A 26,398-nucleotide genomic window follows, 5' to 3' on the forward strand; every position below is an offset into this window, starting at 1 on the left:
TATAAAGAAACAACGGCTTCTGAATCGGCCGACTGCGAGTGATACGCCCGCAAAACCCTCTAGGCAGAACAGGTGATTAGGTTGTGGAAAGGGCCAAATAAGGTTGGTGTCAGTTTCACCTCAAAATTGTAATTTATTTTAATTTAATAACAAATTTACAACCAAAGCAGCACATAGCCGAAATATTACAACTACGAGTTTGAAAATGCAATTCTTTCACTGCTGAAGGCCGCAGTTAAAATAGCAAATAAACTAATTAAAATATATATTAAACACAGTTATGCTGAAAGCCTCAAGGCGAGGGTGGATAGACGAACAAGAACAAGGTGCAATACAAACGGCTGAAGCCCCACAATAAGATTTTCAAGTTTTTAAAATAAATTACCCTAACCTTTCAAAGGCAGAAGGCCACAATGTTTAAGCTTGAAAGGTAATTTCAAGAAGAAGGTTCCAAGACTTAAGGCCCACAATTAATTTTCCAAAATTAAAAAAAAAATATATAACCATAAGCCTTAAGTTTCAAGTAGCGAAACCGGACCAACAGAAAACACAATACAACGGCAATAACCTTTCAGCAAATATCCACTATCCGGATTTAAAACTTACTTACATAAAACACAGTAAAAGCAAGAATTTTTCTTTTATCTCAGGCTATGACAGATTATAAACGCCGATGAGAAAGCCAGTAAAGACAACAGCTCTCAGAAGTCTCGAGGGGGGTCGGTCTGCCCTCGTTCACTTAGGTGAGACAGGTGGTGAGCCCAAGCCCAACTACATTTGATCCGTCGGAACCCAACCAAGGGACAGCCACGGACCGACAGAAAAGCGACTTCACTGCCACCGATCGGTACGTGAGAATTCTAACACAAAATGCTACGCACGTGATTATCCTCAAACAAATTATACATGTATTAAGCTGTCAAAACTATGCACTATGTTGGACAGTGACAACAGCTGAGGAAAGGACACTGCCTGAAATTATGATAGTTTCCAGGGCAGGTAACCGGAACACTGACGGCCACAAAGCAAAAAATTCCGCTGGTGCACTTGAATTCTAGTCAACCAATGTAGTTAGTTCCACCGCATGGCGGCTAAATTTCAGCAGTTGGTGTTGCCCACAGGAAAACCTCCCCAACAGCGAACCGCCGAAACGAACCACACAACTTGAATGGACGTGGATTGGGTACTTGAAACCACTACTCACCTTTGACGTCCTGGGTCCGTGAACCATGAAGCTCGTAGCGATCGGACTGCTCCACACACGCTCTGACACTGTGCAGGGGCCGCCAGCGGACCCAGCCGACTGCACCGGGCTGAGATAACTTCCCTGGTCCGCAGCTACCGACCGACTGCCTGCTGATCCGTCCGCGACTGCTGCTCCATCGCGACTTCACTGCTGGTGCGTCTCTGACTCACTTCCAGACACACGACGGCGGAAATACTGGCCCAGACCCAACCATGCAGAGGAAACACGACCACTGGCTAAGCAACATCCCTGCAGCAGGAAAGGACCGACCAAAGTTCCACAACATGGTAATTGAAGGGGCCCAGAAGCGCTCAGAGAACCAGTTACACGTCACCCGATGAGACGACCGACCTCTCAGAGCCAAAACGTAAGTGGAAGTACGTAAAAAAACAGGGTGTAAAATACATGATAGCGGGAACACGAGCCACGCACTGCTCAGCGAGTAGTAATTGTTAACGGTATATCGTTTTTCGACAGTATTCACCACTGGAGGCGCTGCAGCTCCTCTTCCGCCAGGGGCAGCAGTGACGTTTGAGCGCTTGAACATTACCTCAGCAAATGCGCTTTTGTATTTTCGGTGCATATAAAGGTTCCGTCGTACGCGGTTTGAATCAGTTGTCCGCGAAAGCTGCTTAGCTTTTCTCGCCTAATGATGGCGCCAATGTTTACAGTGGAAATATTGTGTCACATGACAATTTGGTCAGGCTGAAGACAGTTTGATATGTTAAAAAGCCGGAAAGGTCTACGTAGCTTTAATTGGTATAGGCTAACGTGCTGGAGGATCTGATGAAATGGCATCCCGGAAAGGCAGTGACGATCAAAAAACATAGCTAAAGAAGAGATACGGAGAGCCAGACAGGTGGTAGTACAGTTGAAACCTAGAGCCAACACTGACTGTGCTACTAAATTCCAAATTGTGGATGCTTGTAATGATTTAACGTTTGACGGATTGCTGGTCAGAGAATTCCTTAAGCATAATAAAGTCATTCTGAAATGTGAAGGAAGAGAATTGTGGATAAGGAGTGAAAGGCTTAAATTGTAGGAAGCATGAGGGAATGCGCACATAGCGCAGTGTGCAGTCATAAGTAGTAAACAACAGAAGTCCGAAAAACCTAGTACTTGGAGTGCAGTAGTGAGTGGTTCTAGCGTTGCGCCACTCGAAAGGCAGATAGTCTCAGAGGCTGTAGCAGCCCAAGGGTTCGACACTCACGGGACGCCCGAAGACACGTGAGGGCTGTATCAATAGCCGACCAGACGCCACAAGCACCGTCACAGGCTGCTGTAACCAGGTCCAGAACAGATAAGCAAAAGGGGGGCAAAAAAGCCGAATGGAGCCGAGAAATCGAAGGGGTGGAGATTGCCTTCCACAAGACACCCGATAGCGGTAGCAGGGCAGAAGAAGTGTTCGGCCAATGTGAAGAACGAATTTTAAGGGTATGAGTGACGCACACATTATGGAAAGAATTGTTGATCGCAAAACAGGAAGTTAGAGCAGGGTTGTATGACTGGAAGCAATCATGACTGTGCGAGACGGAGAATTTTTCACAAGCATACTAGAGACCAAGACGTCAATTTCCGTTCACCAGATATGTTTGCGGAGAGGATCCCACTTCTCACTAGTTACACAATTAGGCATGACCCTATGGAGAAGACAGGAACCAAAAAGTCTCACCAGAGTTTATCAAAAGAAAATACACAGAAAAATAATTTGGATTGAGAAGAGAAAGCATCAACTGAAGAACTATGCCTTGCATACCATGATGAGTTCCACTTATCATCGGATGTGCTAACTACTACCAAATTGGTAAAGCATCAAATTCCGCTGATGCCTGAAGCAGAGGGCACAATAATAAACTGTACAAAATCCAAAAAGCCCATCAAGAAACGTTGCAAGCTGAGGTCGAGGGGATGCGGGCCCATGGCATACTTTTACCAAGTACCAGCCCAAGAAATGTTCCCCTCATCTAGCTCCCAAAGAAATTAGATGCCAGTGGGAGGCAAAAATTGGGAGCAATGAATGAAGTGCCGTTGAATATGATGTACCCTTTGACCCACATTGATGAGGTCGTAAACAGTCTATGGGAGGCGCAGCGTTTCTCCACACTCGATCTTGCTAAAGATTACTATCAAGTTCTAAATGATGAGAAGAACCGCGAAAAGACGGTTATTACCACAGCAATGGACCACTATCCATAATAAAATGGCGATAGGTCTGAAAACTACTCCACCCCTTTCCAGTGTTTAATGACCAAGGAAGGAAGAAAGATATGTTTTAACGTGCCGTCGACATCGAGGTCATTAGAGATGGAACACAAACTTGGATTATGTCAAGGATTGGGAAGGATATCAGCTGTGTCCTCTCAAGGCAACCATTCCAGTATTTGCCTGGAGCAATGTTTAGTGAGCACTGTGCCAAGTGGGATACAAGGGTACAAAATCTTTATATATCTGGGCGATATTGTTGTAAGTGCCTCGGTAGACGAGCACAATGCATGCCTAGAGTAATTATTGTATGGGCTGTGTCAACGGCACTTGTAGTTACATAAATGTGAGTTTTTATGAAAGGAAGTTACATTTCTGGAATACATACTGTCCTCTTTGGGGTTAAAAGCCGACCCTTCTGAGGTGGAAGCCATAGAGAAAGACTCACAGCCAAGGACCACCACACAGTTAGAATCGTTCCTGAGTTTAATAGGATATTGTCAGCGATTCGTTAGTAATTTCAGTAAAACTGCTAAGCCGCTACATGGCATGCTGAAACAGGGGGATCCCTATGAGTGGGGCGCATCGCAGGATGAAGCCTTCCAGCAGCTGAAGCAAAAATTGATCACTCCTCCCATATTACAGTATCCATATTTCAATTAGGAACTCTTCATTACGCCAGATGCGATCAGATGTGCGATAGTCGCATACTTAAGCCAATAGCAGATAGGAAAAGAACTCCCAATCATTCATTTCGAGGACCCTTAACAAATCGGAACAGAACTACAGTCAGATTATGAGTATTAGGTTATTTAGCTGCCTGAAGAGTTTGACAGAGCACTGGAAGACCTGAGTCGAAACAAGGCCCGGGGTAGATAACATTCCATTAGAACTACTGACAACCTTGAGAGTGCCAGTCCTGACAAAACTCTACCATCTGGTGAGAAAGATGTATGAGACAAGCGAAATACCCTCAGACTTCAAGAAGAATATAATAATTCCAATCCCAAAGAAAGCGGGTGTTGACAGATGTGAAAATTACCGAACTATCTGTTTAATAAGTCACGGCTGCAGAACACTAACGCGAATTCTTTACAGACGAATGGAAAAACTGGTAGAAACCGACATCGGGGAAGATCAGTTTGGATTCCGTAGAAATATTGGAACACTTGAGGCAATACTGACCCTACAACTTATCTTAGAAGCTAGATTAAGGAAAGGCAAACCTACGTTTCTAGCATTTGTAGACTTAGAGAAAGCTTTTGACAATGTTGACTGGAATACTCTCTTTCAAATTCTGAAGGTAGCAGGGATAAAATACAGGGACCGAAAGGCTATTTACAATTTGTATAGAAACCAAATGGCAGTTATAAGAGTCGAGGGACATGAAAGGGAAGCAGTGGTTGGGAAGGGAGTGAGACAGGGTTGTAGCCTCTCCCCGATGCTATTCAATCTGTATATTGAGCAAGCAGTGAAGGAAACAAAAGAAAAATTCGGAGTAGGAATTAAAATCCATGGAGAAGAAATAAATACTTCGACGTTCGCCGATGACATTGTAATTCTGTCAGAGACAGCAAAGGACTTGGAAGAGCAGTTGAACGGAATGGATAGTGTCTTGAAAGGAAGATATAAGATGAACATCAACAAAAGCAAAACGAGGGTAATGGAATGTAGTCGAACTAAGTTGAGTGATGCTGAGGGTATTAGATTAGGAAATGAGACACTTAAAGTAGTAAAGGAGTTTTACTGTTTGGGGAGCAAAATAAATGATGATGGTCGAAGTGGAGAGGATATAAAATGTAGACTGGCAATGACAAGGAAAGCGTTTCTGAAGAGGAGAAATTTGGGAACATCGAGTATAGAATTAAGTGTCCGGAAGTCGTTTCTGAAAGTATTTATATGGAGTGCAGCCATGTATGGAAGTGAAACATGGAAGATAAATACTTTAGACAAGAAGAGAATAGAAGCTTTCGAAATGTGGTGCTACAGATGAATGCTGAAGATTAGATGGGTAGATCACGTAACTAATGAGGAGGTATTGAATAGGATTGGGGAGAAGAGAAGATTGTGTCACAACTTGACTAGAAGAAGGGATCGCTTGGTAGGACATGTTCTGAGGCATCAAGGGATTACCAATTTAGTATTGGAGGGCAGCGTGGAGGGTAAAAATCGTAGAGGGAGACCAAGAGATGAATACACCAAGCAAATTCAGAAAGATGTAGATTGCATTAGGTACTGGGAGATGAACAAGCATGCACAGGCTAGAATAGCATGGAGAGGTGCATCAAACCAGTCTCTGGACTGAAGACCACAACAACAACTTAGCTAGCCTGGACTGAAGTGGATTACATATTGGACTTAGAGAAGGATGATTTAGGACATCATAGTTGAGGACTTGCATATTCAGAAATGTGATAGGGGTACTTCCATGCAATGGAATCACATTGATAGTTAGCCACTTCACCCTTCTCCCTGAGCAGACCTAACACATTCCGTACTCTACCTCACTAAATGCTTGCTTTTCACCGGAGGTAGGCGGCCCACCACCAGTTAACCCCAGAGAGTTTCACCTCAAGAGGTAAGCTCTTCTGTCACGCTTAAAGAGGTCCTTTTTACTGTCTCTCTCTCAGGACTTGACAAGATGTAACCGCCTTTAACTCAACACTTGTGACTGTTTTTTCTAACGCAATAGCTCGATGTATGGATTTGCGTCAAAAATGGGTCAAATGGCTCTGAGCACTATGGGACTCAACTTCTGAGGTCATTAGTCCCCTAGAACTTAGAACTAGTTAAACCGAACTAACCTAAGGACACCACACACATCCATGCCCGAGGCAGGATTCGAACCTGCGACCGTAGCGGTCTCGCGGTTCCAGACTGCAGCGCCCAGAACCGCACGGCCACTTCGGCCGGCATTGCGTCCGTCACGGCGGAAATAAAGCGGAATTTAAGAAATAAGTACTTGTTATAGGAATGTTTCACTGTATTTACGCTTTTTTACGTGTAAAAGCGTTTGTAGTTTTATTTATGTGCACTTACTGTTTCTTGTTGGATGGTACCATTGCTGCACGGTCTCCTCCTCGGTCTTTGACAGATGTATCCGTTTACTTATTGCTAAGATCTTTTGGAATTTCTTGCTTATGAAATAACATCACCTCTAATTCAGATCTACACAGTTTTTGTTTTCTACTTTGTACCCCAAAGCGCTGTAGAAACGTAGGGCTCCGTTGAATGTGGCCTGTTAAAATTACCTACTGCCAGTTTCTCACGTTTTAGTATTCTGTCTTCTCAGTATCAGTATTTTCTGTGATAATCTGTGCCCGCTGTTGTATACTGTTGAGTAACCACTCCTTGCTCAGATGCAGTGGTTTCTCTTAACGACGCTACTTGGGGCAGGCGGCGGCTTGACCAAAAAGAATTTAACGCGGCTCGTGAGACAAGCATGGACTGTGTTTCTTGACTTACGATCAAGGGTTTTACGGAGATCTAGTCCGTTTTTGTCTGTGCTGTGCTGTGGAAGTCTGGTTGCTCCACTTAAACAGAGAGCGTTGTCTGCTACATCGCACTGGTATTACAAATACCACAGTGCACAGACTACACTAGTAAGTCTCCCTCGCTGATATAAGTTCCAACTCACTTCTCTCCCCTTCTAAGCCCACATCAGTATTGCCCTGGCACTGGGGTATAGGAACAGCACCTTAGCAGCGAGCACAATGGAGCTAATTCTGCCTGTACCTCAAATGTAGGTGACATATTGATCATATCCCACTCACTGCTATTCCTCAATATCACTAATACTAACCAGATTTTATGAATATATCACCTACACCTGAGGTCGAAACAGGATTAACTACATTTTGTTCATTGCTAAGGTGCTACTGCAAAACAGGAGAGCGTTCAAAGTACTGATGTGAGTTTGGAAGGGGAATGACAATGAGATGGAACTTGTATCATTGTGGGTGACATACTAGGGCAGTCCATGCAGCTTTGCTATCTCTAGTGACAGTGTGGCATAATGTATAGCAGAAGACCTGGGTTCGTATCCCAGTGCTCATTGCTTTGGCCTACATCATTATCATGGATAAAGGTGAGATTTAATATATCTTTGGAATACTAACTACATGTGATTAACTGTACAGTATTACTTTAAATACAAAGCCTGCATTGATATTAGGCGGAAATTTATGGCTGTATCCTGAAGAAAAGATAAAATGTGTATAATGGTAACAGGTGTGGTGTCACCGCCAGACACCACACTTGCTAGGTGGTAGCCTTTAAATCGGCCGCGGTCCGTTAGTATACGTCGGACCCGCGTGTCACCACTATCAGTGATTGCAGACCGAGCGCCGCCACACGGCAGGTCTAGAGACACATCCTAGCACTCGCTCTAGTTGTACAGCCGACTTTGCTAGCGATGGTTCACTGACAAAATACCCTCTCATTTGCCGAGACGATAGTTAGCATAGCCTTCAGCTATGTCATTTGCTACGACCTAGCAAGGCGCCATGTTCAGTTACTATTGAGATTGTAAATAATGTAGAGACAAGAGCTACGTTCAACATTAATGGATTAAAGTTAAGTATTCCACCATCTGCGTCCGTTTTTCTAAGTTCTAATTTCCTTGTCCTGTTCCAGATCTCACGCCAGCCTGCGTGAGCTTAAACGCGTGCCTTTCGGCTTCCTCTAACATTAGTGGGTTGGCTCTCCTGCCAATCCACAACAACAGGTAAAAAAGTTATAAGCATACACGTCAAAAAATTAGTCATCTGTAGCAGAAATCACGCTCGTACTATCTAAAACTGCTGACAGTCTGTGAACAAGAGTGCCCACAGGCTCCTTCAGCTACTTTGCACCCAGCTGAAACACTCATAGATCCCATTAAGCCAGCAATTTTCGCCAATGAAGATTGCTATGTTTCACCCACTTACAGACATTTCTATGGAGTTTACATAGGGTAATTTAGTGTGTCAGTTGAGGTGTAGTACAGTGCCTGAATGTTCATCAGTTAGGTAGGTATGCATACAGCTGTGTGATAATTAGTGTTGTTATTTTGGAATAAGGGAATGTCCTTAGTATACTTAGTGAGAATTTGGAAAGAAACATCTTGGTCCATGTTCACAGTAATCCGAACAAGTTGGCGCAAGGTGTGGTATGACAAACACCCAAAAAACGCCACACAACCAGCTCTGGTCCTGAACTACACAGTCCTTGCAATATGGGTTAAATGACTCATAGAGAAGTTTGTACCATTTGAAAAAAGACAAAACCGTAAATCACTGAACTGCACTATAGGTACACATCCACAGACAGATATTGTTCAACTTTTATTTTGTTTGGACCATCGAACTTGTGCAGCTCTATGTGTTGCTCTAAGTTTTGGTCTTTTGTGAGGTACTTGCCCCAAAGGTGCACTGCAAGCAGTTGACTCGGAAACTGGTTGAGATGTATCTGCTAGCGTAGGCAGGAGCTATTATTGTAATTTTTTCGAACGAACTGTCGTTGATGAGGCATGTCCTCTCCAGTCCCTGTCAATTAAGATGTTTTCATAAAGACTTTTCTCACACCGAGCCCCTAGCTATGCACTGTACACCACCAATTTTGGTAGACATGTGGGATAGTTGACAGTAATGTACCAACAAACAGGGTAGTTTCATTCACAGTGTTATCATGGGCACGTCCAGAGAAGACAGGTACCTTCTGCCATCTGGTCATATCTCCAAGTCGACCCATATTATTACACTGATTCTGTACAAGTTAGTGACATACATGGTGTAACAGGTATAATTGTAGATATTTTTAGATGTGGCATTTCAACAAGTACACACATCAGTGTATTGGTTGTTTTATCTCTGTGTTCGCATAGATTAGCCATTAGAAGAAAATAAGCATTAATGGCTCGCTGTTCCCACATATACTTGGAGGAACTACCCAACCTCAAAATATATAACTAGTAATAGGTATAGTTATTAGTCTGCAAATAATGTGTATGCTTATGTATTCTAGTTCAGCACATTTCCCTCAGTCACCAACACATATTTGCACTTACATTGATTAAACCACTGTAATCCTGTGCGTATTGGTGTTCAACATGAACAAATGTTAGTCCTTCATCATCTACAGTTCCCCAGTGAGACCAGTGTGGACTATTAAGGCCGTGAGTAACATTTTGTCCAGCGAGTATATCTAGCCCTTTCAACCATTCTGCTAGGTTTCCATGTCGAACTGTGCTATTGCACTAGATCCATACAGTGAACTGGGAACATATTACTTCAGTGCAGTGACTTAACTGCTTGATGGAACATCACATGCCTAGTTCCGCAACATCTACACTGCACCAGGTGACCAGTCTCCTCGTTTAAGGCAGTGCCTAATGGTACACAGTGATTTTAGCTTGGAGTTCTGCGGTGTCATTGGGGGTTCAATTCACATTTTAATGCTAAAACTGTACAAACACTATCATGTAGGTAACGGCAGCACTAACAATAGACATAAAAAGGGACAAATTGATGTCGAAGAAACCTGAAGCTGAGAAGTGTAGCGCTTCCATTTCCAGCCGAAAAGCGTCACACGCTTCACTCTGTCTTAACAGCGTCACGACCTTGTTAAATAACATAGCAACTCTGACAGTGCGATGGGGTGCAGAGGAGCACACCCAGCAAGTGAGGTGGAGATTACCCAGCACGAACAGCAGCCAACTGGAAAGCCACACCACGAATAAACTGCTTTGCTTGTAGACTCCCACCATCACCACTGCGTCGCTCAGGGAGACGATCATGACGAAGTTGCCGGCGAAGGCGAACAGTAAGGCTGGTCCGAACTGGCGGCCACACAGCAGGCTGCAGTCCGCCGACCGCCGCCAGAGGAGCTGCAGGCAGCCACGGCCACGTCACTGCCTCGTCCAGGTTGTTTTCTTTGCGGATCCGCGGTACTGGGGCGAATAAGATTCGCTGTCTACTGTAGCCTATCGATCCTCCCATGGTGCGACCAAGGACGGGAACAATTTGCGGTCATATATGTTGATCCCTCAAACGCTTAGAGACTGCTGGTGGTTGGCCACCAGCAAGAGAAGAAGTCTCACACTTCAATGCATGTCATCTGCCCTGATGGCACCCACTCCAACCATGGGCCGTCCCCATGGGCGCCACCCAGCTGCAGCAAGGGCCACCTGACGTGATGGCCATTGCTGGGAGTCCTGATACCCCAGGGAGATAGGCATCTACTCCTTGGCATATGTGGGGAGGTAACGACAAAGGCATCAGCAGAGCAATCTCTGTGTTGTCAGGGGGCTATAACCAACAGGCTACATGGAGGCCCCACCACAACCGACTGATTACCGTGATGGATATCAGGTGCAAAGAAGTCCACAGTCGTCGGCGGCGCAGAAAGCGACACTGGATTGTTCATGGCGGACACCGACCTAGGAATGTATCCTCGCCCAAGAGATGGAGAATGAGCAGGACGGCAATGCGACGACGAGAAAGGGGCCGAAGATCTCAACGCACTATGGATACGATGCACCAAAATTGGCCCGCTGTTTGCAAACATTTTGGAGAATGGAAATCAAACCATGTGGGCGACTATCACATTAAGACTGAAACGTGAGAGACTCTCTTCAGTTGCATCTTACAACAGGCATGAATACTGCAGGCCTATTCGAACCCCTCGACCTGCAGTGTGGATGGGAGAAGGAACCAAACTGCATGGTTATCGGTCCATTGCTCTTATAAAACATGTCCACAAGGAGTAGAATAAAACAAAAGACATGTACATCACAATTATGATAGGAACGAAAAACGAAAAAGAATGAAGAAAAGGCAACAAACACTAAAAGTAACAAAAGAGGAAAAGGAAAAAAACAGAGTCCCAACAAACAATCAGAAAAGGGTAGAACAAGTATGTAGATTACAGGGGCTGAACGACCATGAGAATAAAAGGAGAATCCAGTCACTGCAACACATTAAAACATCCACCCTAAAATCTCTAGGGTGGAGGACACAGAGGGACAGAGGACATGCACTAAAACTCAGATCAAATGATAAAACCCACCCTCAAGTATAAAACGTAACACTGAATCTGCTGTAGAAGCATCGTCGCCCAACATCGAAGGTAGGGTGCTGGGGAAGTTAAAAGTCTGCCGCAGAGTGCCTAAAAACTGGAAGTCCAGGAAAAGGTGGATTACCATCATTTGGGAGCCACAGTGACACTGAGGTGGGTCCTTGCAACAGAGGAGTTAACCATGTGTGAGCCATGTATGACCAATGTAGAGTCGACAAAGGACAACTGATTCCCAGCAAGAAGCTTGCACAGAAGACTTCCATGCATTCACAGTCTCTTTAATGACACGCAGTTTATTGTGTGTACTGTTATGCCAATCTAACTCCCAAGGCTGAAAAACCTTGTGACGTAAGACAGAATGCAGGTCATTTACAGAGAGGCCCATCTCCAGAAGTGGTTTCCGCATTGCCTGTTCGGCCAGCCTGTCAACAAGTTCATTGCCTGGGATGCCAACGAGTCCTGGGGTCCAGACAAACACTACAGAACGACTGAACTATTCCAGGGCTTACATGGACTCTTGGATGGTCACTAGCAAAGGATGGAAGCACTGGTCGATAGCTTGTAAGCTGCTCAGGGAGTCAGTACAGAGTAGAAACGACTCGCCAGAGCATGAACTGATGTACTCAGGTGCACGAGACAGGGCCACCAGCTCTGCGCTGAATACACAGCAGCCATCGGGTAAGGAATGCTGTACAGTAAGGCCGCCGTGAACGTAGCAGGAGCCAATGCGACCATCAGGCACCAAGCCGTCGGTATAAGCCACTTCAGAACCCCAGAAATGACAGCAGAGAGCCGCAGATTTAACGGAGTCCTTAGGGCCACGCGAAAATTCCAGGCAAAGCTTCGGCCTAGGGCTACACCATGGAGGTGTATGTGAGTGGACCTCAAGGATAGATGGTTAAGACGAGGACACCAGTTCAGACAGAAGCGATAGTATGCGAACCCCAATCGTTAGCCCTGACCTGGGCCGCTATGCGGGAGGCGAACCGCCGTTGTTGGGAAAAGAAGATGGTAATTAGGATGTTCAGGAGAGCTACGTGTGTGTGCAACGTAACTGGCAAGCAGTTGTGCACATCTGATCTTCAACGTAGGGACTCCAGCATCCACCGGTAAGCTGGTCCTTAAGGCTTGTCCTTCAGGCCCTTGTTGCTAGTCGAACTCTCCAATGGTGCAATGGGTCGAGCAAACGCAACTCTGAGGGCGCCGCCGAACCATAAATCACACTCCCATAGTCAAGGCGGGATTGAACAAGGGCTATGTAGGGCTGCAGCAATATGGAGCAGTCTGCACCCCAGTTGGTGTTGCTCAGGCAGCGGAGGGCATTGAGGTGCTGCCAAAACTTCGGTTTAAGCTGACGAAGATGAGGAATTCAAATCAAATGAGCATCGAAAACCAGACCTAAGAGTCGATATGTCTCTACCACAGTTAGTGGATCATCATTAAGGTAAAGTGCTGGTTCCCGATGAATGATACAACGCCGACAGAAATGCATGAAACGCGTATTTACGGCTGAAAACTGGAAGCCTAGGGCTAGGGCCAATGACAGCGCCTTGTGGATGGCTCCATGGAGGCGACGCTCAGCAACACCAGTACCGGTGGAGCAGTACAAAATGCAGATGTCGTCTGCATACAGAGAGAGTGAGATGGTCGGTCCTACAGCTGCTGCTGGGCAGTTAATGGCCACTAAAAACAAAGAGACACTCAATACAGTGCCCTGCGGGACCCCATTCTCTTGGATATGGAGAGAAATATAGGATGCACTAATTTTTGCGCGGAAAGAACGGAGCGACAGAAAATTTTGGATAAAAATCGGGAAAAGGCCGCGGAGACTAACTTGTATAATGTGCCAAGGATATGATGTCGCCATATGGTGTCATATGCTTTTTGTAAATCAAAAAAGACGGCAACAAGATGTTGGCGTCTGGAAAAGGCTGTTATAATGGCAGACTGGAGAAACCCGAGGGACCCGAGGTTATCAGTGGTAGAGTGACCCTGGCGGAAACCGCCCTGACATGGAGAAAAAAAAAAAAAAAAAAAAAAAAAAAAAACCACAGAACGCAAGAATCTGGATGAAGAGGGTAAAACAAAGCAGATGAGCATGGCTGGTTGACCATGAGAATGAAAAGGAGAAGCCAGCCACTATGCAACACATTAAAACCTCCACCCTAAAAGCACTAGAGTGGAGTACACAGAGGAACAGGGGACATGTGATAAAACTTTGATCAAATGATAAAACCCACTTTCCAATTATTTTAACTCGAGCCAATACGCCACGTGACTCCAGGTCCCAATCCACCTGCTGACACACCATATGTTCCAGCAATTTTGCAAACAACGTTGGTGAGGCTGATGGGCCAATAGGTATCCACATCAAGCGGGTTTTTACCGGGTTTGGACACTGGAATGATGGTGCTCTCCCGTCATTGAGGTGGAGAGATGCCATCGCACTACATCCGGTTAAAGACGACGGCGAAATGTCGCTTGTAGTCAGATGAGAGATATTTAATCATCCGACTGTGGATCCAGTCTCGCACAGGAGCCGTGCCAGGGCCATGTGCAAGGTCGCTGAGGAGCTCCCATTCTGTAAATGAGTATTTATATGGTTCACTGTGACGTGTAGTGAACGAGAGGACTTTCCTTTCCATACGCCATTTATGGGTGCGAAAGGCTGGGGGGCAGTTCTCCGACACAGAGGCTCGAGCATAGCGCTCAGCAAATTGCTCGGCAATTGCGTTTGCGGCGGCAGAGAACACGCCATTTATGTTAACACCGGGAACACCTGTTGGGGTCTGGTATCCGAAAAACACGTTTGGTCCTTGCCCAGACTTGGGAAGGTGGCGTACGAGTATGGTACCCAATGGTCGAGACGTATCTATCCCAACACTCCTGCTTCCGTCATTTGAGAAGTTGGCAAACGCGGCCACGGAGCCGTTTAAAGGCTATGAGGTGCTCCAGCGAAGGTTACCGCTTATGCCGCTGTAGAGCTCGCCGACGATCCTTAATTGCTTCAGTGACCTTCGGCAACCGGCAAGAGACAGTCATTCGCCGGGAGCACCCTAAAGAGCGAGGGATCGCGCTTTACGCCGCAGAAACGATTGAATTTTCTATATTCAGAAAGCATACATGTACAGATACTATTATAGGAGCCAGTTCATTCCATCTGCGACAATATGTAAAGGACTTTTTCACCTCTATGGTCCACCGTCTCTTTCGATTACTATTGGTCAACCATGAAGTACGCCAAGAACTTAGTTCAAATGGTTCAAATGGCCCTGAGCACTATGGGACTTAACTGCTGTGGTCATCAGTCCGCTAGAACTTAGAACTACTTAAACCTAACTAACCTAAGGACATCACAAATATCCATGCCCGAGGCAGGATTCGAACCTGCGACCGTAGCGGTCGCGCGGTTCCAGACTGTAGCGCCTAGAACCGCTCGGCCACCCCGGCCGGCAAGAAGTTAGTATATTAAAGCAAATTGCAGTAGCAAACGGTTTCTCAGCAAATTATGTGATGTATCTGTGCAATAGGATGAAAAAAAGTAAGTTGCAGGCAGACCAGCAATTATCTATAAAAAAGAAATAATAGAGGAGACCTGAAAACTATTCCAATGAAATTTCACAGAAAAATGTCCCAACAAATAGAAAAGTGTTTGAGTAACTTTAAGGTTGGATGTGGTTTTCAACCGTAACTTGGGCCTACTACGGGTCCTGGGAGCCGTCCATGAGGCGTTCATATACACAGACATACAGAAAACACGGCAAACGCTCTCCGAATGTGGAGATGGCTGGATACGGTCGTACAGGGCTATATTACGCCTCCCGATCAGTGAGTGCATCTGGCCGAGGTGTTGGCAGCTAGGCTACGTTGAGAGACAATTTTATAACACAGAGTCCGCAGCTCCTGGTCGTGCGGTAGCGTTCTCGCTTCCCGCGGCTGGGTTCCCGGGTTCGTTTCCCGGCGGGGTCAGGGATTTTCTCTGCCTCGTGATGACTGGGTGTTGTGTGATGTCCTTAGGTTAGTTAGGTTTAAGTAGTTCTAAGTTCTAGGGGAATGATGACCCTAGATGTTAAGTCCCATAGTGCTCAGAGCCATTTGAACCATTTATAACACAGAACTAGATCTTATGTCGTGATCGCATGTATAGATCTGAACCAAAATAGATAGAATTGCGAAAATTGACGAGGGAATAGTTATAAACTGACACAATATACACAGAAATGCCTGGAATTGAGGAAGTACTTGCTTATCTTCTGGTTCGTGCAGAACAATTTGTACATGGGAACAAGTTTGCTGCAACAGGGGGAATCCAGGAAAACGTCGACATCTAAACCAAGGGAATCATGGAGATAGTCAATTTTTTTCCGTCGAGACAGTATTATACTGTATGTCTGTTGAGATACCAGTGATACACGCGAGTTGACTACTGTATTTGATGCCTTTCAGGAGGCAGAGAACCATTCGCCTCTAAACTTACTTTCATCTTGTTTAAAGGATAGCAGAGAGTGGACGAGGTGATCGATTGAGATAGAGCTGTAACGAAGTACGATTTAATGGCTGACTGATTCATTCTACAGAAGGAGAAGTTGCTGGAGGTCAATTTTTTCCAGTTTTCTGTCCAGATGCAACAGTGGCGTGACATAGCCTGTGTTCGACTCGTATTCAATCACGTGTTCTGTATTCTGTTTAATGCACTGTCTCGTTGCAATCGCTAACGGGAAACATGTCGGTCATCAGAGGACATCTCATTGCTCTAAACGAACTTCGATTTATGTGATCTATTCCATCCCCCCTATCGCATCTTGGGTGTAAAATCGAGACTTCAGCATCGTATCAAAGTTAGCAAAAGGAGCTTGTGAGGCGCTGCAATCCCAGTGTACACATTTGCCTGACAGATGTGCTGTTTACAGAGTTAGCGATGGACTGAGTTGTAATTTTCACATGTCGTACGCTGCTGCTATGCGTTTATTTGTTTCCTTGTAAGATGTATCCCCCGCTAGTAACGATCATTTTATATGGGTCTGATGCAGACTTTGTATAATTTCTGAACGTTGTTCCGTTCGATGACATAGATTTTTGAAGAGAAAAAAATGGGAACGAGGATTTACATCATGGGATTGAAATATACTTCTCACTAAATAATATTAACAACCCTATATTGCATACATCTGGTAAGTCGGAAACGCAGCTGATCTAACATTATAGGCCCTTTTTAAGTGTAGAACGTTTTTGCCTTAGGAGTGCATGTGTTTATGTTCTCTCTTACCAGTGCCTTCCAGTTACCGATCCTAGACTCTGGACCGAGCGAGGTGGCGCAGTGGTTAGCACACTGGACTCGCATTCGGGAGGACGACGGTTCAATCCCACGTCCGGCCATCCTGATTTAGGTTTTCCGTGATTTCCATAAATCGCCCCAGGCAAATGCCGGGATGGTTCCTTTCAAAGGGCACGGCCGACTTCCTTCCCCGTCCTTCCCCAATCCGATGAGACTGATGACCTCGCTGTTTGGTCTCTTCCCCCAAACAACTCAACTCATCTCAACTCAACCTGGACTCTGGAACAGTAGAGTTGATAGCTCGGTTGATTTACGCGAAATGCGTACAACTACAGCCGTCTCGATCTCCATCACGCATAAAAATCAGTCGTTTATTGTTGTTCTCAACAGTCTGGTATTACATCACGACACTTTGAAATCTGTTACTATACATCGATATGGAGTGCTAAGCTCTTCGACATGGGCAGATCTCGAGAAATCTCCTGCATATGGATCGATCAGTACTCGGAAAGCTGAATTCATTCAAGAGACTTGGAGTGTAGTTGTCTTCTTCTGGATGGTTGCAGATTAATTTGGTAACGATGCTGTATGAAGAGTTGGTCAATGGCAATGTGAGGATGGTCTTTCACTGGCTAATTTTACCTTGAGGCAGCAAGAATTCTCCTTGACTCCCATACGCATCGAGATAGATCGTAAATGAATCACTTTGTTCGATGTGTTAGAAATACGTCGAGCGCTGTCTGGTGTAATTTCATCCTTTATGTGTTCGAAAATCAACACTGAATGGACGTACTGCACAGTGATCTATCCTCGTTTGTAATGATACTCACAGAGTGGAGAAGGGTTTCGTTTAGCTATGATACTGAAATTGGGGAGAGATGCTGTCACATCATTTGCTGGTGTTGAAGTTACTGTAAAATTGTTCGCACTGTCAACTGTGATGCTTATCATTGCAGTACATCGGCGGTGTCTTTTCCATCTCATCCGTACACTGGTTACCACATAATGATTGACTGATACCGCTTGTTTGAGTTGGGGAAAAAGTTTTCGTGGATGGACAGCAACTTCTGGAGTAGATAGCACCGAAACACTGATCGCGTACCCGACTGCAATATGAGGAATGAGTCGAAACGGAACGTACAGTTATCAGCTATTCCGTCAGTGTAAGAGAGGAGTATAAATGTAGAGCTCTTGAATGACCTCAAGATTGTAGTTCGGAGGCTCTGCACAAAGCGTGCAAACTCTTCCCTTTTCCTTATGTTGTAATTATCTTTTACTTAGAACCAGTCGATGTGTGGCGTGTTATGTTAACCCCCATAAGACACAGGAGGTAGTAGCAGAAGCAGTTTGAGGTTTAAAGTCGGAGAGGGACTGTGTATAATGTTAGGACTGCTTGGGTGACTGCACGCTGCTCTATTCTGGGGACTATTGCGAAATTTATTTCTCTGCGCTGGAGCCCTACCGCAGCTATGCGTCGGGGAGCATTGTGAAATCTTTTTCTCCGTGCTGGGCTGCACTGCAGCTATGTGTAATTGCGCTAACATTGGTGCCTAGTTGACTTCTAAATAGGATGAGATTTTATAGTTAGTAATTTTTCCCTGTTGGGGGGTAGAGAATAACGCTGATAGCATGTTGGGTTGACTGATTTGAATGGGTACGGATCTGTAGTACTTGTATGTAGTTTAAGTACGTACCACAGTGCGCACATTTCCGCCGAATAGTCAAAACAAGGTCCTGTTGCACAAACGCAGGTCGTTCTGTTTCTACATGGGTTGAAGAAGGTGGTGGATATGTCTGTCTCCGACCTTTGCTCAGCTACGACTTAAACTGGAACGATCACCTGTGGAAAGCTGTAGAAACGGGAGCAGTTGCACGTTGTGTAGGGGGTGGCTAAAACTGTTGTGGCGTAACAAGACAGCCACGCCACTCGGAAGTAGCCGAAAGGCACGCGTTACTGACGCAGGCTAGAGATAGGTCTGAAACAGGATACGTAATGAATGCTATAAAGAAAAGTACGTAGCTTCTGGAATACTTAACTTTAATCCATCCTTGTGGTACATCGCTCTTGACGAGACAAGTAAGACTCTTTTGATACAAGCTATGCAAGGCTAATGTAATACTAATGGCGGCTTGCTAGGTCGTAGCCATTGACTTAGCTGAAGGCTATTCTAACTATCTGCTCTGCAAATGAGCGAGGCTTCGTCAGTGTGCATCGCTAGCTACGTCGTCCGTACAACTGGGGCGAGTGCTCGTAAGTCTCTCGAGACCTGCCGTGTGGTGGCGCTCGGTCTGCGATCACTGACAGTGGCGACACGCGGGTCCGACATGAACTAATGGACCGCGGCCGATTTAAAGCTACCACCTAGCAAGTGGGGTGTCTGGCGGTGACACCACAAAAACCATGTTGGAATTTTACTGTAGCAGCTAGGTTCGGGAAAGGTGACTTGCTTCGAGATATGACAATGCCAGATATACAGGGTTATTACAAATGATTGAAGCGATTTCACAGCTCTACAATAACTTTATTATTTGAGATATTTTCACAATGCTTTGCACACACATACAAAAACTCAAAAAGTTTTTTTAGGCATTCACAAATGTTCGATACGTGCCCCTTTACTGATTCGGCAGACATCAAGCCGATAATCAAGTTCCTCCCACACTCGGCGCAGCATGTCGCCATCAATGAGTTCGAAAGCATCGTTGATGCGAGCTCGCAGTTCTGGCACGTTTTTTGGTAGAGGAGGGTTAAACACTGAATCTTTCACATAACCCCACAGAAAGAAATCGCATGGGGTTAAGTCGGGAGAGCGTGGAGGCCATGACATGAATTGCTGATCATGATCTCCACCACGACCGATCCATCGGTTTTCCAATCTCCTGTTTAAGAAATACGGAACATCATGATGGAAGTGCGGTGGAGCACCATCCTGTTGAAAGATGAAGTCGGCGCTGTCGGTCCCCAGTTGTGGCATGAGCCAATTTTCCAGCATGTCCAGATACACGTGTTCAACCGTTTCTTCGCTCACTGCAGGCCGACCCGTTGATTTCCCCTTACAGAGGCATCCAGAAGCTTTAAACTGCGCATACAATCGCCGAATGGAGTTAGCAGTTGGTGGATCTTCGTTGAACTTCGTCCTGAAGTGTCGTTGCACTGTTATGACTGACTGATGTGAGTGCATTTGAAGCACGACATACGCTTTCTCGGCTCCTGTCGCCATTTTGTCTCACTGCGCTCTCGAGCGCTTTGGCGGCAAAAACCTGAAGTGCGGCTTCAGCCGAACAAAACTTTATGAGTTTTTCTACGTATCTGTAGTGTGTCGTGACCATACGTCAATGAATGGAGCTACAGTAAATTTATGAAATCGCTTCAATCATTTGTAATAGCCCTGTATTACTGAGTAGCGCTTGTAATAATTATAGGAATTTTCAGTAGGATTCAACCCAGGTATGTGCTTGAATGGAATGACCAAAAACTCACTCATGGACATCATTTCTAGCGGATACTGTAACACTAGAGATCTGTGAAGCTAATGTACATTTTCTTACGATTTCAATCCGCACATCATCTACTACTACTGTTTGTATTCCTGCTCAATCAGTCATCACTTATAACTCAGTGGAAATATATGGTATCGAGATTGAATACGCTAGAAATATTATAGAATTATCCGTTTGAGGGAGTGGCAAATACCGCTTACATACTACGTTCTTTATCCGAATTTCTTTCAAAATGTGGTAATTTTATACAGAGGGTGCATCGTGAGCTTACACACTTCTACAATCACCGTGACGGTAGTTGTCCGGAAAAAAACCACCTCATTCAGAGGTAATGTCGTATCTAGATTCGTAAAGCGGGTGTAGCTTTTAACCTGGATACTTGGGTGCATCTGTAGAACTAAGATCGCTTGTGACAGTAATGTACAGTAGTTGTCGCGATCGGGTTTTTCTTTAACGTCTGCCCGATTACGTCTCTCTCTCTAAGACACAGTGGTAGCAGTCGCAGGGAGAAATATAAGAGACATGCACAAACATCGTTGATTTTGGGTCAGTGTTACTTCGTACAGTATGCAATCATCCATTGACAAAGTATTACAGTTAGAAGTAGTGGTGGGTGCGTGATATGTTTGCAGTTGAGCGTAAGGTTTATGAAGTTTGTGTTTGTCTAAAGGAAATGACTATGTCCGGTCGTAAGGAGGGTATAGATTTGACTTGGAGTACTGCGATATCAAAGGGAAGAGTATTTTGAGTCAAAAGAAAGGTACTGGTATTTATATATCAAGAGCCACTCCCGACAGCATGGTGTATTTCCGATACTTTGCTCATTGTTGAATGACGTTCAATTGAGACTGCGATCGTAAGATGGGCGGCTTTTGTGATCAAGTGGAAATTTGAGAAGATTGTGTATGGAGGTGCGTTTGCGCTGGACCGTTATTCGGTCCCATGTAAACTGTTCACTACACTCCTTCTGCACGTTTCACTCCTTTATTTAGTTGAGAGAAGATCGATTGTGGTGTGTGCATCTGGCATGTGGACGACATGATTGCCTGTTCTCTAGACATGGGAAAGACCTTAGTGGACTTGTAATTGACAGAGACGATTTTTAATCTGTTACATCAGCGACACTGGCACTTCCTGGTGGAAATATGATTTTTCATCTGTTTGTTTCTAGCTACTCAGTGGTCTAGAGCAGGCTCCACCTAGCAAAAGTTTCAGGTTTGAAGGGAAAAAATTTCCAGTCTATATCTTAGGAATTATGTTGCAATAGCGATCGGTAGGCTACTGCTGTGTGATTAATATCGAGAAGTACCGCGAAAATGTATAACATTATGGGGAAAATACGTCTGTTCTTGTAATCCCAGGGTCTGGAGATGTTTGTAGTAATGCAAGCAAGTAGGCACGTTTGGACAAGAAACAGTAGCACTTTTGTACCGAGGGGGAAACAAGTCTGTCTTTGTACATCAGTTCTGAGAGTGACTCCGATTCACGGAGGGCGTTCTGATGTAAAGTGGGTGATTATGTATGGTATAGGACAGGAATTGTATGTTTACTACTGAACCATGAAATTACTTTCAAAACTTTTTCTTAGGGATTTACTTTATTTACTAGCGATTCATCAAGAACATTAACACATTTAATCACACTATGTGAGCGTGGAAGTAGTTGCCAGGGAGTAACTGATGAAATCAAAATGAAATTGCTTTTAACAAATGGGAATTGTAATCCTAAACGCCTTTTTTTTTAAAGTAACAGATTTAAAATTATAAGCAGAAAGCACCCTCCAAATATCAAGTTACAATTTATTCAGAGGCAGAAAGAAACAAATTTTTGAGTATATGAGCTTTCGGGCTGAGAACCTCGCCACTCCCTTTTGACATGGCCGTAGTCACGACCGCTCACAACAACCTCTGAAAGACTACACAGGTGCAAATCTTCAACACACCAGATTACCTTAAAGTAAAAGTCTTAACAATTTACACGAGCACACAAACTAAGCACCCCATAGGAGGGGTGGAAATGGTACAAAACACTAAAATTAAAAGATTAACTTGCCACCAAAGATGCAGCTTGATTTTAACGTCTAAGATAGGTCTTACGGTGGAAGGGTGGCAACTTTATATATTAAAATGACCATTTAAATAAAAGCCCATGAAATGCAAACTTACATAAAATTACACAAGGTTGGCCAAACATGCTCTACAGTACATGTATACCGCCTGTCAAAATGATAAGCAAGATAAAACATATTACAGGAACTAGGCTGTTACACTTCGAGCAATAATTTCGTTAACACACCGAATCCGACAAACATGACAAAGACAGCTATTAACGTACACCAGATTGATAGGCAGATTATCGAACAACCCAAACCACAGCTTACTCTAACCCACCCCTACTCCACAAGGGAAAAACAGACCACCTAATTAATAAATAACCACCTTCCCACAGATGGGCAAACGGAGAAGAATGGTGGGACGACCCCAAAACAAAGTGGCTGGGGACCTCACCAAGAAAACAAATAGAATTTAACAAGTAAGTGAAACAACATATCACCAATCGCTTAACATCTAAAAAACTGCGATTTCTGCCAAAGACCTGACGCAGCACCCCCAAAACGCTCTCCCGAACTGTCCGCTGCCAGCTGCTTCAACGGATGCAGGAAGGTGCGACAATCTCCCATCTCACAGCGTCGCATCTCACACGCGCCAGACCGATGTCGTGGGTTGACTCCTGTTGCTCTCATGTCAGCCGTGAAGCCACTAACCCTCGCTATACGGCGCGGCCCACTGTCCTCACTTGGCGACCTCACATGCGCCGACGCTCAAGGTGGACAAATCATCTTGTGTCTCAGTGCGCGACCAACCAACCGATCGATCCAACTGCCAATGACCGTTGCCTGAGCAACTCGAGCAGACTGGCAGCCTAACGCGCAGACTGAGATGCTGGGTCTAAGCCCCCGACCAGGTGACCACTCGTTGAGTTCTCTCACTGCGTCACAAATTCGGCAATAGACAGACTAGCAAGCTGGGGATCAGAGACTGACTCCAGACTGACTCCAAACTCACCCAGACTGACCAACTGGCGAGCTCATAGCGTCCCTTAATTGCACGTGAACAGGCAACCTTTCCCCTTTCCCACTAGAGGGAGACACCAAAGCTGCGATTGCCACAGTGGCGCCACCGCCAGTAATGGAGGGCGACTTCTTCACACAACACGCTGCGGCGCACTCTTCAAAACAGCAATTTTTACCACGGCTCAACTACAGTACGTGTTGACATATTGCTGAGTTGGAGATCAGTTTCACGCACTAATATTCAAGCTCCTGGACCCATTGGGAGGAGAGTGTAAATGAGTAGGTGGCTTTACATATTTGAAGATATGTATTTCACTTTGCGAGGTTTAGTTGTCGGTGCAATATGGCGATCTTTGTAAAATAGTCTATTGCGGCTGAATATTAAGTCTGTAGGAAGAAAGAAAAGGTGGATGGTACTTCCCTAGGACTGAGGAGCATTGTGGTCTAAAGTATATGTGTGTCTAAGCATACAATAATTTTTGGGGTGCTGTACAGATATAAAAGATAACTGCACTGTTTATGTAAAATGTGTATATATTGCATTGTAAAGTTAATGTGGCTTATGTTGTGTAAAATGTGTATGTATATATATATATATATATATATACACTCCTGTAAATTGAAATAAGAACACCGTGAATTCATTGTCCCAGGAAGGGGAAACTTTATTGACACATTCCTGGGGTCAGATACATCACATGATCACACTGACAGAACCACAGGCACATAGACACAGGCAACAGAGCATGCACAATGTCGGCACTAGTACAGTGTATATCCACCTTTCGCAGCAATGCAGGCTGCTATTCTCCCATGGAGACGATCGTAGAGATGCTGGATGTAGTCCTGTGGAACGGCTTGCCATGCCATTTCCACCTGGCGCCTCAGTTGGACCAGCATTCGTGCTGGACGTGCAGACCGCGTGAGACAACGCTTCATCCAGTCCCAAACATGCTCAATGGGGGACAGATCCGGAGATCTTGCTGGCCAGGGTAGTTGACTTACACCTTCTAGAGCACGTTGGGTGGCACGGGATACATGCGGACGTGCATTGTCCTGTTGGAACAGCAGGTTCCCTTGCCGGTCTAGGAATGGTAGAACGATGGGTTCGATGACGGTTTGGATGTACCGTGCACTATTCAGTGTCCCCTCGACGATCACCAGTGGTGTACGGCCAGTGTACGAGATCGCTCCCCACACCATGATGCCGGGTGTTGGCCCTGTGTGCCTCGGTCGTATGCAGTCCTGATTGTGGCGCTCACCTGCACGGCGCCAAACACGCATACGACCATCATTGGCACCAAGGCAGAAGCGACTCTCATCGCTGAAGACGACACGTCTCCATTCGTCCCTCCATTCACGCCTGTCGCGACACCACTGGAGGCGGGCTGCACGATGTTGGGGCGTGAGCGGAAGACGGCCTAACGGTGTGCGGGACCGTAGCCCAGCTTCATGGAGATGGTTGCGAATGGTCCTCGCCGATACCCCAGGAGCAACAGTGTGCCTAATTTGCTGGGAAGTGGCGGTGCGGTCCCCTACGGCTCTGCGTAGGATCCTACAGTCTAGGCGTGCATCCGTGCGTCGCTGCGGTCCGGTCCCAGGTCGACGGGCACGTGCACCTTCCGCCGACCACTGGCGACAACATCGATGTACTGTGGAGACCTCACGCCCCACGTGTTGAGCAATTCGGCGGTACGTCCACCCGGCCTCCTGCATGCCCACTATACGCCCTCGCTCAAAGTCCGTCAACTGCACATACGGTTCACGTCCACGCTGTCGCGGCATGCTACCAGTGTTAAAGACTGCGATGGAGCTCCGTATGCCACGGCAAACTGGCTGACACTGACGGCGGTGGTGCACAAGTGCTGCGCAGCTTGCGCCATTCGACGGCCAACACCGCGGTTCCTGGTGTGTCCGCTGTGCCGTGCGTGTGATCATTGCTTGTACAGCCCTCTCGCAGTGTCCGGAGCAAGTATGGTGGGTCTGACACACCGGTGTCAATGTGTTCTTTTTTCCATTTCCAGGAGTGTATATTGCATTGTAAAGATAGTGTGGTTTATGTTGAGGTTTGACTAGAAAGGATGACTGTGTGACCTATCGTGAGGGATGTATACATTCAGGACAAGGATAAGGGAGAGACATTTCTTGTATGGAAAATTATGTGTGCTATAGGTAGTGACATTGGTTCTAGCAGCACAGCCAGCAAGAGGAGACATTAACTGTGCAATGTTCGGTGTCAGACTGTAGCAGCAATGGTAATATTTGATTGTAGTTACACTGGTAGATATGTTCCTGGCTTCCAATATCCTTGTGAGTCTGGTATGTACTTGATGATCTATAGACAAGTTTATGAGTTTAACTGTCAATGCACTTTAGCGATCTGTGCAAAATAATTTTAGAGCTGGAAGTCTGAGAAGGAAGAGGGGGATGGTGCTTGGGTACTAGTGGCATCAGTAATTCGTCAGGTAAACTGTATATGAGTCAATCAGAATGCTCCATCATTTGTGCTAGGATATATGGGCTTCTACATAGCTGTGAAAACATTTGCGTATGTTGAGAGCAAGAAGGCTAGCATGTGATGGAGTGGGTACCATGTTAGGTCCACGAGGAAGACTGCATTTGGTGTTATTTTCGTAAACAAGTTCTGTTAGGGTAAGAATTTCCACACATACAAGCTGAGGCATCAAGAAAGCGAGCGTTAACTATTTCTGTGACACTATATAATTGCCTGGAGGTCGACTTGGGTCTTATTTTTTACAAGGCCATCTAAGTATGAATAATATTGAGAACGTTTTAGATGGCGAGTCGCTATGCAGATGTTTTGCAGCGAGGTGAGAGCCACACTGGGGTGGGTACACACAGCTGAACGCGACTTGTATGTTCCATTAGATGCTAGCAGCCTGTGCTATTCTGCCATCCGTGGTAAAGATGTGTGCTGTCCAGAGGTGTCTCACATATGAGGGCTACACCTTGGAATTTTGTGACGTTGATAACGAAAACTGTATAGTGTCAACTTTCACCTGCATTGGCCGCGTCGACCGCACGC

Source organism: Schistocerca nitens, chromosome 1 (assembly GCF_023898315.1).
Source record: "Schistocerca nitens isolate TAMUIC-IGC-003100 chromosome 1, iqSchNite1.1, whole genome shotgun sequence".
NCBI lineage: Eukaryota > Metazoa > Arthropoda > Insecta > Orthoptera > Acrididae > Schistocerca > Schistocerca nitens.